The 17,441-nt window shown below is 46.7% G+C and overlaps 1 long non-coding RNA gene across 1 annotated transcript; it reads right to left on the bottom strand.

Moving 5' to 3' along the window:
* Positions 1-9,416: 9,416 nt before the first annotated feature.
* Positions 9,417-9,972, bottom strand: LOC117183349 (uncharacterized). Its single transcript, XR_004468508.1, has 2 exons — positions 9,728-9,972; positions 9,417-9,655 (listed from the first exon to the last, which is right to left on the bottom strand). It is a non-coding gene; the product is annotated as an uncharacterized lncRNA (long non-coding RNA).
* Between the last annotated feature and the right edge of the window lie 7,469 nt (positions 9,973-17,441).

The raw sequence follows: 17,441 nt of genomic DNA on the forward strand, positions 1-17,441 counted from the left end.
TATCTGCATCTCCCGCTCTCTCTGTCCATAGTATCTGTATCTCTTACTCTCTCTCTGGCAATGGTAGATCTGGTAGATTTTTATTTCTTGGAATAATCTACGCGGAGCACACGACTAATCTTCGTTTAATTTCATTTGCGCCAAGCAAACCCGAAATTGAAACCGAAATCTTCACGGGGCCAAGGCACATCTACATCCCACTCGTACCTCATGGATGGATAGCGACAAAGAGCCATTCAATGGCAAGGACAATGTAAGGACATTCGCCCGAGAACTGCAACATTTCATTGGCTGAACAAGGAACCCCCAGTCCTGTACCTCCCCCTCGGTGTCCCTGGCGTCCTCGGTGTCCTCGGTGTCCTCGGTGTCGTCGTTGGCGTCGTCAGGGAGATCAAAAGTATGCGACACCGTGGCTTAATTCGATTTTAACAATTGCATAGCACGCCAGCCAATGGCAAATGCCAAAGGACTTCCCACCCAGCAGTCCCCCACCGCCGAAGTTTTTCTCTAATTGAACCAAAGGGAGAATGTCCTGCGATGTGGCTGGATGGCTGGCTCTGGATGATGCTCACTCTTCCTTCCTCCCTTCCTTCCTTGGGGCACATAAAATTAATCCGACGTGTGGCGCCGCTGCTTCTTTGTCAGAGCGTCTTCGAACGATTTGAATTTAAATGTCGCCCCCCTCCCCTCCCCCACGTATATTTTTATTCCCAGTTTTTCCTCGCGTTCTTTATTTTATAAATAAAAAAGAAAAAACGAAACAAGTCAAGGAACCTTCGCGAATTGAATTAAACGTGTCCTTCTGTCTGTCTCCCATTTTTCGGGTAGGTGTGGACACTGCCACAACGCCAGTCCCCGAAGGGGGGGAGGTGGGGAGGGGTGGGCTGCTCGTGCAATCATCATCATCTCAATGTATTGAAAATTTTATTGCCTGGAATAATTATCCGAATTAAGCACACTAATTAATTGCTCCACTCCACTCGCATCGCCTCGCCTCGTGGTGCCACTTGTGGTGGCATATGTGAGAGAAAAATCCAAGAGGCAAAAGAAGTATAGAGAAAAAATGAAAGGGGAGAGGAGAGGAGAGCTCTGAGAACTGATTTACTTTTATAGGCAGCAAGAGCGAGAGAGAGAGAGCGATAGAGAGAGCTCTACAAAAAGTGATTGCTCTTCGCGGCTTTGTGGAGCCTCGGAGCTGATAAAAGTCCCACACAGATACACCCATACTCAGGCACAGGGAGAGAGAGCAGAGTGAGCTCACTCTCGGCTTCTACCTAAAAGATCTCTCTCTCTCTCTCTCTCTCTTTCCCACCGTTTCTGCTGTTGAAACTGCCTGTCTCTTTCTATCAAACCTGATCGAAATGTGGCAAAGAGTGTTTCTTAAGAACGAACTTTATTCGGGGAACATAATATTGTAGCTATGCTTGAGAATACCTATTCGATGTGAATACTATATTGTAGATGGTTTTACAAACAAAATTCCATAGAAAATTCTGTTTAATTCCAATGTAGATATAGCAAATCAATCTTAAAGTCGTCTGTTTTCAGTGAAATCTTCGAAGCCCCATTTCCATTTTGCTTCAGAAGCGAAGCTCTGCTCAGAATATCTGTGTTTTATTAATGAATTTATACAATTACAAAGTCGACAAAAAATTCTTCTAATTGTTGATTGAGTAACGGGCGAACCACTCCTTCCAAAATCTGTTTCTAGATATCATTTTAATGGTAAACACTTGTACTTGCACTAACATTTACATTTGGAATCTTTTCTACTAATTCCTTATGGTATTTCTTCCCTTTAAAGAAGTCTGCGGGTACTCCCCGAAACCTAGAGCTCCATTATCGCCATGTCTTTTCAATTAACATCTATTCGTGTAGCACTAGCCTTTCATAACTCCAACAGACTCTCTCACTCTCTCCCACTTTATCCCATTCAGCAGCGCCACTCGCACTATCTGTTACAATGTAATCTCTTGAGCCACTACCTCCAATCCTCTGCCAGCCGAAGGATATCTGCATGAACCCCTTCGCTGCCCCTCCCCACATTAGTGGGAAACATATGCATCATCCGCTTGCAGGCAAAACGGAAAACATTTCATGCAAAAAAGGTTTTTAATTTAAATTTCTCGACTTGACGTGTGGCATGTGCCGACGTTGTCGTCTTTGTGCTGCCCTGCCCTGCCCTGTCCTGCCCTGCCCCCGTGTTCCCTGATGTTCCCTGATGTCTGAGTCGAAGTCTGAGACTCGACTCGCCTCGCCTCGGATTCTGCCACAAATGTGGGCAATGTCTCCTCGCAGAATGAGAATGGGCCACATCCTCGTGCTTGTGCTACACATCCCATCCATTGGCCAGGCAGCAGCAGCACAATTGACGCTTACATTGTTCCCAAGAATTATTATGTGGTTACCCCAGCATGTGTGTCCCTGTCGCTGTCGCTGAGTCCGATGTGTGCCACTCCTTCCACGTCCTTTCGGGCAGGATGCCTTATCACTTTACCTACAGCCACAGAAGCAGCAGCAGCAGCACCAGAAATTGGTTACAATCTCTCCCAAAAGAGCGGCACATTTATCTGGGCCATCAGCTCGCACAACCCACACACATGTGGCAGCCTCAAATTGAATCCCATCCCTTTTTCGGGAGTGGGGGCAAGTCGGAGGTGAGAAGAACCCTTTTCCTGAGGCTGAAGGCAAGACAAATTTCCCCTAAGACGACCACTACTTTGCCTTCAGCAAAGCCCCAACCAATTAATAAACCCGAAAAGGAAAGCATTTTCCTTGAGCCTCAGCCTCCGCCCCCGCCACCGCCTCCGCCTCCGCTCATGTGTGACCCATAAATTTCCATTTTATTGGCCAAGGTGCCGTGCCGTGCCGCACCGGAGAGGAGAAACTTTTAATTGTTATTAATTTCGAAATAGTATTTTCGTCGGGACTGGCAGCGCGGGTGGTCTCGTGGTCTCCGAATCGCATTTGAATTTAGGTTTTCTCAATTTTTGTTTTCAAGTGCTGCCAAAGTAAACACCGTCGTCGGACACGGACTCGGGACTCGGGACACGGCGGACTATTTTTGCCAGAGGCTGTGAAATTGCAATGCAGCACAAAATTTTGTTGTGGCGCTGCCTGACTGACGTTTTGTTTGTGTTGCAAAAAGCCAAACGCGATGGGTGGCCTCTAGGGCAGAAGATGGAGGATGGCGGATGGAGGTTGGAGGTTGGAGGAGGCTCCTCAGTCCATGTCTGCCGCTGTATACCCCTCTAGATTCTGGGGCACCAGAAGCTGGTGGCGGCACAGGTGATGCTGCTGGCACTTGAACTTCATGGGGAATGTGGCCACAATTCCTGACAAGGACACAGAACGGCATGACAGGCGCGGTCAAACAGAGAATGACAGCTGCGAAAAATACGAACAGAAAATAGAGAGACAATGTTGCTTGAAAATAAAACAAATAAAATTCGTAACAATTGCTTCGGATTTCTTTTAAAATATGAGGAAAAATCGTACCCAAGAATTACCCGAACAAGGTATCATATCTCTCCATTATCCCAGAAAACAAAACTTCCCTCAAGTCCCCTTCCTCCCCCCCTTTCGCCGCTTGGACGAAAGTTTCATCCCCTTGTATGCAAATGTCTTGTGACATTTCAGATGTGTGTGTTTTTATCACTCGAACAACTCGAGCAACAAAGTTTGCATATCCCGCAGGACATAAAGGATACAACGGACCGAATAACAGGATTATAAACTACGAGCACAATCCGTATTCCTCCTCCCACCCACGTGTGCGAGACCAGAAGCTCCCAAGATGTCCAAAGAAACAAATTTCTGGGGCTTAAAGGTGCAGGAACCCCAAGCCCATCCCCAACTCCTGCGACTCCTTCCCTCTTTAACCAATTTATAAAATTTAACTGCGCGACTTTCAAGCTCATTAAGGGAGCACCAATCCAGGACATACAGTAGTAGTTTGTCGTTAAACTATTAAGACTAATGAGGGTTCCCCCACACCCCTTGGACCCCGTACTCGTGCAAATGCAAATTTATCAAGCGAATGATTTCATTGCCCCACAACTGAGGCACCCAGGTCCACTGCCACTGCCACTGCCATGGCCAGGGCCAAACAGAGAACTCGACTCTCCATCTCATCTGGCGGGAGTCACGTAAGAAATGTGTCGCATGTGGGCGTTTCGTCATCTCCATCTCCATCTGAGGCATCAGGCCTTGGGCCATCTCCATATCTGAAGGTGCCGCCAACGGGTGGGTCCGGCGCGAGTGCAGATTTAGCAGATTTCAGCACGTTTCATATTTCGGGACTGTGTTTGTCTTGTGCTTTCCGCGAATCACTCGCGCATTTTGGGTGGCCGAAAACAAAGCTACCAAACATCTCACAACAACAGCCCCAGAAGATCAAAACAATCACAAAGTGTATCATCACTTTTCGGGGAAGTCGGAGGTGGCACATGGATTGAGAGGAGACCACAACGAAGCTTCCAACTAAGATATGGATATAGAAATGGGCTAAAAAATAGGTAAACATCGAAAGAAATATAGGCAGAGAGGTACTTGTGATACAAGAACAATGTATCAAAATAAAACCCAGTGGAAAAGATACCATTTGAAACAGATATTCGGTAGATAGCTCTTTGAATAGTTTTTAGTAAGTGCCCTCCACTCCAGAAGGAGAAGCCTGGTCTCTCTCTCATCTATCAACATCTGTTAACAGGTATTGAATCTGTAACCTCCCACAGATACTTTCCCTCTACAACTTTTGACTCCTGACTCCTGACTCCGGACTCTTACTATTTGCCTTTCGGCTGTCGCGTAGCTGCTCTCGCATCACCTATCCTATCGAAAGCCGAGTCGCAACCGCAAAGTGTTAAAGTTCCTATATGGCTTACCTTCCCCCCTGAACTTCCACCTCTCCACCTCCTCCAATCATCAGATGGGAGACTCCCCGTTTGAGGCCCCAAAAAGCAATTTGCGGACGTGCACGGAAAACTTTTACTGGCAGCAAATTGAAATTAATGTGAAGTTTCAGTAAAAGTGGCTTAAATGCACACACGGGCCGCATTTGGGGAATTGCTGCTGCAGGACACAGAATGGAGCAGAGCAAAGGGGCAGGAGACAGGATTTCGGGATACGAAACTTTCTCGAGAGCGATAGATACTTATGTTATTTTGAAATACTTAGATGCTCCCACACACACACACACATATTTTGAATAGTTTTCCGCCTTGGGCAGTCCTTCGATGGGAGTTTCTAAGCCGCCAAAGCTGTTGATTATAAGTTTTGGGACACCTTTTCCTTTGCGAGGGGATCCACCTACACTTTTCGGAATTATTGTAAGTGATATGGACACACACACACACACACACACTCCCCCTCACAGTCCTTTCTCCAAAAGTAACGCTTTCTTTTCTAACGATTTGTGAATTGCACTTCCTGTCGGTAAATAACAGAAGACTATAAATTCCTGCATCCTCCCCGCCAAGTCCTTGAGAGCCATTTGCATGCGTGCATCTTCCCATACGAGTATCTGAATCAGGCTACGTCTTTGCATTTGTTTGCCTCCTTGCTCTGGCATTTGTTGGTTTAACAGCAAAAGTTTGTCTTTCAAATCGAAAACTAGAAAAACGTTGCATTTTATTCGGCTTCTCGGAGGAGGAAACTCAAAGGAGGAGCGGCAGGAGGAGGAGGCATCACTCAGGCATCTCTTTAAGGGGCAACTTTCGTTAATATGTATCTGAATGAAAGAGGTTTCTCTTACGAGCAAGTGTTTGCCTTTAAAGTTTACTTTTGATTACTCCCTGGCAAAGGATCTCCTCTCCTGTCAGGTGGAGAGGTCCACACATACTCGTACTCGTATCTCCCAATAACTCCTCAATGGAGTGGGGCTTGGCTTTCTTCTCTCCATTTTTTTGCATTGAATATTTGTTTGTTTGTCAGCAGGATGCAGGGTGCAGGGTGCAGGGTGCAGGGTGCAGGATGCAGTTGGGGGACTGACGCCCAGTCCTTTGTCGGTCCGTGTTTGTTCTAAGTGAATGATGCAAATTTGATGCTCTCTTCTACGAGTATAAGCGCAAAACTTTTCCACATGAACATGAGCATGAACAAGAGTTCGACGCTGAGTTCGACGCAGAGTCCTCGCAGTTCTCAAGATGGAGATGGAGATGGAAATCCAAGACCCAGGGAATGGGCTATACGACGATGCAAACTTTTATTGCGGACTAAAATGAACTTCCGCCCCTGCAACTGCAATGGCAAAAGGAAGTTCATAATTTCAGCTGATTTAGGAAAAGTTTCTGCCACATTCGCCCGCTACCCTCCGCCCCGCCCCCTCTCCCGCCATAAGCACTGTTCCTTCTCTGTCTTTTGGCAGTTTAAAGGCAATTTGCTTGGCTTGGCTTCTCTCGCTTGACGCTTGTTGACAAAGACATTTGCCGGGTCAATTCAATGCGGAATATACCCACGGGTACTCTGTGGAATATAAAGGTATGCTGTATTCGAGGAGGTATATGTAAAAGGGAGAACAAAGAAGCTCATTAGATCTCTGAAATCTACTAAAAATCAATACATCCCTGTAGAATTCATAGTTTTTAAGAGTATATGCCTTTGGACATTCATTAATAGACTCCCAGGCGAAGCAGAACAGCCCCTCTCTTAACTTAAGAAATGGCTTCCACTGAATACTGAGTACATCCTGGTCGATCCAATCCCCGATAGTGGAGTTCCCTCTTGTTTTTTGCTCCGATTCTCATTCTGATTCCTCGGAATCGTTTGGCGCGAGACAAAACAACAAACACGAGCAACATTTGATTTGTTTACACAAAGGATAGAGTGGCAGAAGAGCCAGCAGCAGCAGCAGCGGCAGCGGAGGAGGTTGCCACAGCAGCAGTGACCAGAAGGCGTAGGTACACACGAACCAGCCAGCGCGTATCTCTCAGATACGCATCCCAAAACGAAACGAAAGCCAGACTTTCAGTACGTTCAGGTTCAGGCCGATCAGCCCGCTCTGTCCGTTCAGCCCCTGTGCACACACGGACACATGAACAAATTTTGTGCGGTGTGGCCATGTGTTGGCCAAATGTTTGCCACGGCATGTGAAAAATCTCCCTCTCCCTCCCCTCCCCTCCCTTCCTGTCTCTCTCCCCGTGAGGTGTGAATCGGTATGGAGCTGTGCGCCTCGGTCTGAACCACGACCTCGACCTCGCAAGGCAAACGGAAATCAAATGCAGACACAGCCCTCGTGCATGTTTGTGTTCGTGTTTGTGTGTGTGTGTGTGTGTGCCATGTCCTTTCCACAGCTACATCCTTTTGCCGCATTTTTATTTTAGGTACAAATTTCACACTTTGTTTATGCTCGGGCCCGCCTGCCGTGCAATGCTCTATCCGGAGGATTTGCTATGTCCTGTGTCCCGCGTCCTGTGTCCTGGGCTCTGTGCCGTGCCAAGCGGCGTTCCAAGGCGCACCGGCGCTTGAAAATCTGACAACGATTCCAACGATTCATGGCAATGGGCGTTAGCGCCTCTATATCGTATCTCTGACCCGCTAACTGTCTCTCCCTCTCCCTTCCTCCCTTTCACCGTATCTCTCTAGCTGTCTGTCTCTCTTTCACTGGTTTTAGAGTTATGAAATTCAACATTTTTAGGTCCACCGCATGACTGGCGTGAAGGTCTTTAAGTGTATTTGAAAACATTTAACATATCGAAAGGGAGAGACTAAAGTGCATTCGTATGCGTGAGCTTTGGAAGGAGTGCATTGGTATGGGTGAGCTTTGGAAGCTCCGCTTGTAATTTTAGCTTTGATCCATGCGTGAGATCCATGCGTGTGGAAAAGCTTCTATCATTCTTTGATTCGATTTGAAATCTGTGGAAGAGATTCCGTGACTTTTCGCGTGTTGCATGTTCCCATAATCTGTGCCTGTGCGTTTATCAGAATTTCTTCCGGATAAGTTCTCACATAATCTGTTGAGATCATTCTTCAGATAATACGAATATCTGAAACTCTTCTTTAGGGATTTCATTAGTGTTAGTGAGCTTTGAAAGCTTCATTTAAGGATGCTGATGTTCTCAGTGCATGAGTCATGGGCCTGTGGGGGATCTTTTTCTGTTCCGAAGTATCTTCTCTGTCGGCATTCTATCATTCTGCATTTCTAAATCAAAAGACCACTTTGAAAGCTCCGCCTGGCACTTACTCCATTTATCACTCGAGTAAGTGTGGGAAATCTCCAGTGATACTGAATCACAGACTGGATCTCCCCTTCAGCGATTTGTGAGCTCTCTGTGGGCTCTGGGTCGATCACTCTGTCGGGTGTCTGGCTGGTGACCCAGTGAGCGGAATAGAATTTCCATCGAAGTTCCAAAGTCCAAAGTGCGGGCTTCCACTTTGGTATTTCTCATTAATTAGAGAAAATGCACAAAATGCAGCGGCCGAGATCATTTGTCTTCATCAAAGATCCGTTGATAATGTCATTCCTAAGCTGCATTTTCATTTCCATCTCAGGCTTCTTCGGCTTCTGCAGTGCGAAAATTTGTTTAGGCGCCAGAAAATGCATTAAATGCCACCCCCTTCTGGCCTTCTGTCCTTCTGGCCTCCTGGCTTCCGACTGGCGCCTATTCGAAGGCCCAAGACAAACAATTATTACAATTACAATTACAATTAAATGCGAATTGCGAGATGCGAAATGTGACAAGTGGTTGTCGCATACCTCAATTAGCAGCCGAAAGATCAGCCACTCTACGGCTGCCACAACAGTCTCCTATCGTCTATCAACTCACGCCAGTACCCCCCGCCCTCTCCTCCCCTCCTCCCCCCTCATCGAGAGTCCACTCCTAATTACAACGGTTACAAAATATTAATGCAATTGCAAGTGCGATTCCTCGACTCTATTTTTAGACCTCGAAATGACGACATTCCCAAAGTGTCAACTGCCTTTACGGCTCGCTGTCGCCGCCCTTCTCCCTCCTGCTCTTCATATTTTCAAGCTCTTCTTTCACGCGTTCTTTCTGTTTGCACTGAGAGAAATTAAGCTGTGGATTCATGGACGTAGAGCTGCCCAAGTAAGAGGAATGACAAAAGATTCTCCTCCTATTTCCATGTTGAGATGGGAATATTCTCTTTTATGTTGTCCATCAATAGATCTCTATATTTTTCACTATTTTTGTATGTCTTGAACATGGTTATTCTCATAAAGAATGTATTCGGCAATGGAGCCGGAACACCAGTAGAGCATTATCTCTATTTCTATCTCAAATGTCGATTTGCAGAATAGAACAAAGTTGGTATTCCTGAAGGCTAAGCCGAATGATAGACCATTTCCGAACAAATCGGACCTCAATCAGGCGCTTCCTTGTAAAGATTGAGGTTTGTAGCACTGTCTCTAACCTTTTCTTTCGTGACTATCTGTTGCTTATTACCATGTTATTCCCTTCCTTTCAGTGCAAAAAAGTGTTTAATTAATGCCAATCCAGAGCGGCATGAACTGGAACTGAAACTGCAACTGCCACGAGAGGGGGGCGTCCCACCACCGAGCAGGACATTGACTTCTTCTTCGAGGGCATGTGAAGTGGCGGCTGTCGAAGTGTCGGCCGGAATGTGCCGCCAGCAGCAGTACCGTACCGTACCGTGCAGGGCCGTGCAGGGCCGTGCAGGGCCGTGCAGGGCCGTGCTGTGCTTTCGAAGAGCGACAACATTACACAACAGTCAATTAAAATTAATAACTTTTGCAGCGGCAACATACAGGGAAAGAGGCAGTGGGGCAGGCCCAGTGGAGAGTGGTGTGCAGCAACCGTTTCACATGTGCCGGGCGGGAGGAGGAGACAGCCCCAAAATGCATCCGACAGATACGTTCTCCATCTGCATTTAAGCCTGGACTCTGGCGCGGCTTCAGGCACGCACACGCGTGTTTTCCGAAACAGAAAAAACATTAAAAAAACTGAAACATTTCAAGTTGAAGTTTTTTCGGTGTCGTTTTATTTTATTAATTTTGACGCGTCATTTTTATGAACTGCCGCCGAAAGAGAGAAAGCCTGAAAAAATTAAAAAGGGAACAACACGCAAGGCTTGCAACATGTGGCGGCTTATTGGCGTTGAGCGCTTTATTAGGCCCCAGCCAAATGGAAGACTGAATCGAATCGTATCGAACCGAGGCGATAAATCACATGGCGGGGAATATTACACACTTTTATCGGTGGAAAGTCACTGAATACTTGCGCTGTGGATCCATGCAATCAATCAATTAATCATGGGGTTATCAAAATAGCAGTCAACTCTGAATAAATGCGCGATTTTTTATCGATTGCGTATTTTCCGCCTTAAGTGGAAATTGTTATAAAATATTTTGATAAATTCCGATTGGAACTAATCAATCCATCGTTGAACGACAAATACCACTAATCAATAAATATATCATTAATCGATTGTTGATATTTATCGATAATCTTTACAATTATGCGACTCCAACCAAATGATGACCCTCTAAAGGGTAGAGCACTCTGTTCTATATAGCCACATCAAATCCTGTACCAATTTGTTTCCGTATAAAGCCAATCATGAGATATTCTCCCCAGGAAAAAAATCATCCAGGCAGGGCAACTCCTTCTCCACGAAAAAGTATCTTTGTTCCGAGTGCATGATTCCGCTGGACCGTAAATAGTTTTTATTAGATTACAAGTGTTGCCTCCCACTCCCTCCCCGCTCCACTCTCATCTATAATTCAATATAGAATATACATATGTATATACCAACTTTTTCGCTGGAACCCACCACAGACTGTCTGCAGAAAAACTGTAGACAGATGATGACTTTCACTTGGTTTAACAAAAGCCGTATTATTTACACCTCCGGCTACAAAGAACCACCGCTAAGACCATTACGGATGGTAGCAACAGGAACAGCAACAGGGAAAACAAGTTGCAAAACACACCCAAGCGGGAGACAGGGGCATGCAACAACTGTGACAATCTACAGCCAGCCACCGGCTGCAGGGCAGATCCGGGTCTCGTCGGCCGCCGCGCATTTCAATCAATTAATCTAATTTAAATTCTTCCTTTTGTGTCGCTTTTTTCTCTCGAAGTTTTCCCCGGTCCCGGTTTTGCGGCCTTAGCCACCACCACTAAACGAAACGAGTTCTTTTTGTGCGAGTACATGGTATATATTTTTTCAATTTCTGCATTATCATTCGATGCCAGGTCGAGGGTCATTAGCGGATGAGAGGGCGCAAGCTTTCGAGGGTTGCCCGCCTGCCTGCCTGTTCGAGCAATCGGTTTACCTATCGAACAATCCGTTCGTCCGTCCAACCCCTTTTCTGTGGCCCAAAATCCCCGAAATCCAATTGAGTTATGCGGAGCAGAGCCACTGAAGTAGCTCTACTCTCCTCTCACCTCGCGACCCCTCCATCCTCGCCATCGATACGGAAATGCGCCTTAAATGCCTTTTCAGTGTAGCCAAAGTGCAATGAGCCATTTCCTGCTCATCCTCTGCAGATCCTCTTCCTTCCTGCGGGCAAAAAGCTGTGCCATAAATGTTGAGCACGACCACAGGACATACCCACAGGAACAGCTCTGCTCTGCGCTGCTCTAAAAAACTGCAGACAAAACCAATCTGCTGGCCGCCCACCCGTTCAACTGACAGCCCAGCCACGCCCCGTTTTCCGCACAGAAATCAGCAAAAAAGGTGAACGCACACAAAAAACTGCAGAAGAAGCTCCGGAGCGAACGTGTGCCAGGAGCAGGAGCAAACACACACAGAAGGATGCAGTCAATGCGTATCCATATCCAGCAGATACTCGTGCCACAGCCACTGCCACTGCCACTGCCACATGCCACATTCACGGGAGGAGGCTGCAGGACATGCCATCTGTCAGGCAGCATTTGAGATGCCAGCAGAACAAAAACAAAGTCAAAGGATTGGGCCCCTGAATTCGCTAGAGAAAGGATTGGCTCTGGAGAGACAACAGGGGGGAGGGGGTGGGGAAAGGGTTAGAGACAGCTGAGAGCTGAAAGATACTCCAGTCGAGATACAATTGTATCTGTGAATTGGATTATTATTTGCCAGCCCTTTTATGGGGTGCGAGCACGAGTATTCGAGGTTTTCTGAGAAGATTGCGATGCATAAATGAGAGGAATTTCGATTTGAAAATATGAAAATATTCTAAAATATAAGAATATTGTATCTTTAGGTGTATCCAAGATACTCGTAGATATAAGCCGTTCCAATTGCTGCTCCACTCCATTGTGGATTTCCATCTTCTATCTATCATAAGAGTTTCTCAACTGAAGAGATTTCAAGTTGAAGTAATTTCCTTTGCAGAAGATATTAGATACTCATAAAATGTAACCTCCGATACATATTTCTACTACGTAAAGTATCTCTATTATAGTTTCTGCAATCGAATTTCTATAAACAAACAAGAGAAACTCCCTATCATGGCTTTCCCTATTAAATTAGCTAAATATACGCCATTTCTGCCATAGAATCTCTGTCTCTTAAAGGGTTTCTATGAAGTATTGCTCTCATGTAGCGTTCCCACTCCCTCACACCCGCCCCACTTGACTTCCGACGCTCGACTTATGGGCTCTGGGCCACACCTTGGCCTTCGGTTCAGCTCATAATTCATAATCGTCGGAACAGCAGAACAGCCGAACATCTGAGCATCAGAACAGTGCCTCAGGTCTGCTGCAAAGCAAATCAATCACAATCGAAATCTGGCTACAAATGTGCCCTAAAAGCAGGAGGCATCGCTCGACCACCCTTACGATTCGAAGGGGTCCTGCATCCCGGTGTCCTGGTCTGCGCTTTGCGGCATGAACAATTGAACAATTGCGAAAAATCCGAGAGAGACAGAGAGGGGGAACGAGCTACAGAAGGATTAATGCTGGTACGCTGCTGCAGGCTTCCTCCCGTAGCCCTGAGTCCCGAGTCCTGAGTCCCGAGTCCTGGCTAAGGTGTCGCGCTTAAAACCCCCGTGTGTCGCTATCGCGTATCGCTTTGCAACCCCAAATTGCATTCGCCCTCTCCCTGGGCCTCATCATCGGCAACTTTTCATTATGCTAAACCGTAAATGAAGAGGGTTGCCCGTCCAGGGGCTGATGACGGGCTGATCTGGGCGAGGGCTTCGGGGTAGGTGTGCGGACTGTGGACTGAGGAGTGTGGAGTGTGGAGTGGTGCACGCGCTCAGGTAAGGCCCAAGGCCCGAAGGTGGAACAAAGCCCAGCCAGCAACGGGACTGGGACTGGGACGATGCTGCAGCAGGAGGAGGAGGAGCAGAAGGAGGGGTGGCAGCACCGAGCGTGACAGATTAGCGAATGGCAAAATGCTGACATACGGGCGAAAGGAACAGGACAGGAACATGAGTAGCTGCAGCAGCAGGAACGGCAGGAACAGCAGGACTCGACTCAGAGGTAAATGCCTAGGTAAGGCTGTCCGAATGCGGGGCAATCTCGTATCGCATCGTATCGTATGCCCAAAACTAGTCATCAGATCAGGTCCACACACTCCCCCCTGCCACGTTCCCCCCTACCCCTAACAGTCCATTGCCACATTCTCGTGCCACAAAAGTCATTGCATACTTTGCGGCAACTTCCGCACTTCCGGCACTTTGGCTGGCATCCGTTTCCAACGTGCGTCGTCGGACTCCAGCTGCTGCGGCTGCTGTTGCATGGAGCTACCTTCTCTCCAGCGAAAATGCCACTCAGAGATAAACACATGGAGAAAGGGAGAAAGAGATATGGTGAATGTCCAGGTCTCTCCACAGGATATTTATTTACCTTTTATATCAGACAGGCAGCAACAGCAGTGCATATGAAAATTATTTTTATTGCTTTTTATACCCTAACAAAGGGAGGCTATGGACAATGAATCCATGAATGGATAAAGCATTGCTTCAGTGAATGAATGAAATATCTAAAGATTTATAATATATACTCCTCCAAGTCCATCGAAAGATCAAAGTTCTCTCTACCAAAATTCATACAATGATTTCGTTCATTCCTCTTCGATCACTCTTTTCTTTGCTCCATTTACGAGTACAGTTCCCTGGAGATCATTCAATCTTTCTGTGCCCCAGACTACCTTTAATCCAATTCCCAAACAGAAATATCACAAATGTCTGGATTTCTCAGAATCTTCAAACGATTCAGATTTGCGTCAGACCGCAATTCCCAAAGGAACCAGAACGACTTTGATAATGAACTCGAACCCGAATCGGTTTAAAAATAATAAAAGCACAGAAATATAAATATAAAAAATCAATTTGTATTCCTACCTTGATTCGTGTGGGTTGAACGATTTTGGTCGATCCATGGAAAATTTTGGCCTGACCGGAAAAAAGATAGACAGAAGATCGTTATAGATGGCTTGTAGACTGATAAAGACTCAAAAATATATCCATCTGTAGAAAAACTTTCCATTAAGAGAGTCCCAAGACTCTTTATCTCTGATTTTCGTGTCCTCCTCCAAGCTCCTATACGATTTCCTAGAGCATTTCCACTTCGATTTCCCATTGATTTCCCCCTCATTTGCGATTATTTCTGCAGCCCTTAAGTGGACAGTGGATTGGAGGACTGGCGAGGCAGTTGCCTCATTCAGCGTTAATCATTAAATCTCTGCACGCACCCGGCTGAAAGTCGATAAAGGTGCACCCGATTGTTGCGTGCGTGAGTGTGTGTGTGTGTGTGTGTGCCTCCCCCTTGCCACAAATGCTACACACACACACACTCTTATTATAGGGCCCTCAGCAGGCAGGGGGGAAAGGTGTGCTGCCACTGTAAAAGCTACCCCCGGATGGACGCTCGTTTCATCCCACGCCACAGCGTCGTGCCACGCGGAGCAGCACCCAAGGCGAATCTCCTGCGCAATTTCGCAAAAATAATTTCGCAGCAAAAAATAGAAAATCGTTTCGGGAAACCTAATGAGTAAACGTGGCACAGCGACGCTGACGACGACGATGACGCACATGTTGTCGCCAGTTGTCCTTGACGCCGCCCATCGCATCCCACATCCCACACACCACATCCCCCACTCCCATTCCACGCTGCTGATGATGATGATGACGGTGATTACTTACAACAAACCTTACAACAAACCGAAGGTAGCAGCGGCAGCGGCAGCATCACCCGGCGCTTGCTTCGGGGCTGATCCTGGGGGTAAAACTACCCCACGGTACAAGGAATAAGGAATACCACGTGGTATTCGATGTCAACAATGCGATCTCGATTCCAGTTCCAGTTCCTGCCGCTGCTGCTGCTGCAATTGAGGTGAAAACAACAACAGCAGCAGCCGCCGATGAGAGCAATTGCCAGAAAGGTGGAAGGAAGGACACCACATCCCCGTTCCCCTCCTCTGCTTCGTCCTTGCACATGTGACTGACTTTTGTCTTCTGTCTGACTGCCGACCAAGGAATCCACCACCAATCAACGGAGAAAAAACGCAGCCGAAAGGTGACTGAAACTTGTTTTTGCGCCCGTTTTTGCTGGTTGCAACCAATGAACAGTGGGGCAAGGAGGCTAGGCGGACTAGGAGAAGCAAACAAAAGACTGACTAGTATGAATGTTTGGAGAGTCTCCCAATTCGTGTTCCACTTTCTTCCCAATTTTCATTAACTTCTTTCCATGTTTCGTCCCACTGTGACAGACTCCTGGCTCTGCTGCTGCTGTCGTTGCTGCTGCTGTGATTTTGCTGCTCGATTGCTTGCTCGCCGCCTCTCGCCTCGCCGCGAGTCCTGGCTGTTGCCTTTGTCCTCCCTCCCTCCCCCTGTGGTAGGTCGCCCGACGCGTGCCACAATCTGGTGCGTCCCTCCTCTACCGCTGCTGCTGCCGCTGCCTGTGTGCCGTGACTCCCTGCTTTTTCTGTGAGTTTTTTTCGCTGCTGTTGTATTATTGTGCTTTTTGGACGAGCGTTCATTTGCTTATTTGTTTGTTCACTTTGTCCGCTGATGCGGCGGCCGCATCAAGGTAAACCCGGTCGTTCGTCGCTCGTTTGAATCTGAATCAGAGTCCTGGAATCGGGGAATGGAATGGGTGCCCTGCCCTGCCCTGCCCCGCTGGAAGCGCGTGCTCCTTTTGCTGTGTGTTTGCTATTGTTTTCGTTGGGCGGGCAGCCGGCGGCCAAATGGGATTTTGTATTATTCTTATACTTTAAATATTGTTTCAATTTCAATCTCTCGTTTTTTACAATTTTTATTAGCTTCACTTTGGCGCATCCACGGTTCATGTCCAGGGAAGGGCGTGAGAGGCGGGAGGGGAGGGGACTCCTGAGATTGCCTTAACCTTTTAGCGGCTAATGTTACATCCTGGACTGAAGGACGAGGAGTGTATCTCCAACCTATGTGTGTATTGTGCTCCGTGGTATCTCAAGTATTTGCTCAGCTGAGGTCTCTCGCTCTGCGCTCTGCGCTCTCCGCTCCGAGTTCTGGGGGCAAGTGACGTGTGCTGCCCCCTGCTCCTGCCCCTCCAACCCCCCTCTCTGTGAGTATCTTCGTATCTGTTTCAATTTTTCGTTAATTTCAGTCGAATGCAGAGCAAACAGTTTTTGCGTAAAGCAAACAAAAGGCCATAAAATATTAAATTACAGAATTCCGATCTTGGGGAAACGGTAAAGTTTTTCCACCACAAACTATATGCGGGTGCACTCTCTCTCTCTCTCTCTCTCTCTCTCACACACTCTCCTTCCCTCTCTCCCTCCCAGTGATATTTCAGGTAAACCGTTAGGCTGCTTAGTCCAACAAAAAGGCAAACGAACGAACCACAAAATCAATGCCACACCATGCTGCACGCACACGTGCCTCAAATGCTGTCTCTCTTTCTACCCCTACCGTTAGCTCTCTCTAGCTCTCCCTCTCTCTCTTTGTAACTGTCAAGGACCGTTTCCCAGCTGTTTTTGTGAATGGAAAAGGATGGAAATTCGAGGGCCAAGGATGGTTTGACAGACATTCAAATGCATCGATTGAAAGAGTCAACAATTGACAGTTATGAAAACAGATAATGACGATGATGATGATCCCCAAAGGGACGATGACGATGATTATGACGATGATTTTACGGTTGTCAATGGAATAACAGTAAATAAATGTTGGCACACTTTTGAGGTTGAAAGGATTACACATCATCAGGGAAGCACTCCCAGCAATCCTTAGAGTGATTTTAGAGCACTTTTCTTTACCTTCCTTTACATTTTACGATTATTCTTTAGAGATCATATAAGGCTCCCCAGTGATTGAAAGATATATACTTCCTTGTTTAATCCGTACTGCGGATAAATCAGCCAAAAAAATTGTATAAAGAACTTAAAGATGATCTTGCGTTTGCAATTAAAGTAGATCCATAGATTTTGGTACACTTGGTGGCTGAAACCTAAAGAATTACATGGAAGACTTAGAAATCCATAAAGAAAATACTCTATTTAAGGAATTTACAGAATATTCCCAACACTCTTCGAAAATATCGAAAATGAGGATA

The sequence above is a fragment of the Drosophila pseudoobscura genome, chromosome 2 (assembly GCF_009870125.1).
Source record: "Drosophila pseudoobscura strain MV-25-SWS-2005 chromosome 2, UCI_Dpse_MV25, whole genome shotgun sequence".
Classification (NCBI taxonomy): Eukaryota; Metazoa; Arthropoda; class Insecta; order Diptera; family Drosophilidae; genus Drosophila; species Drosophila pseudoobscura.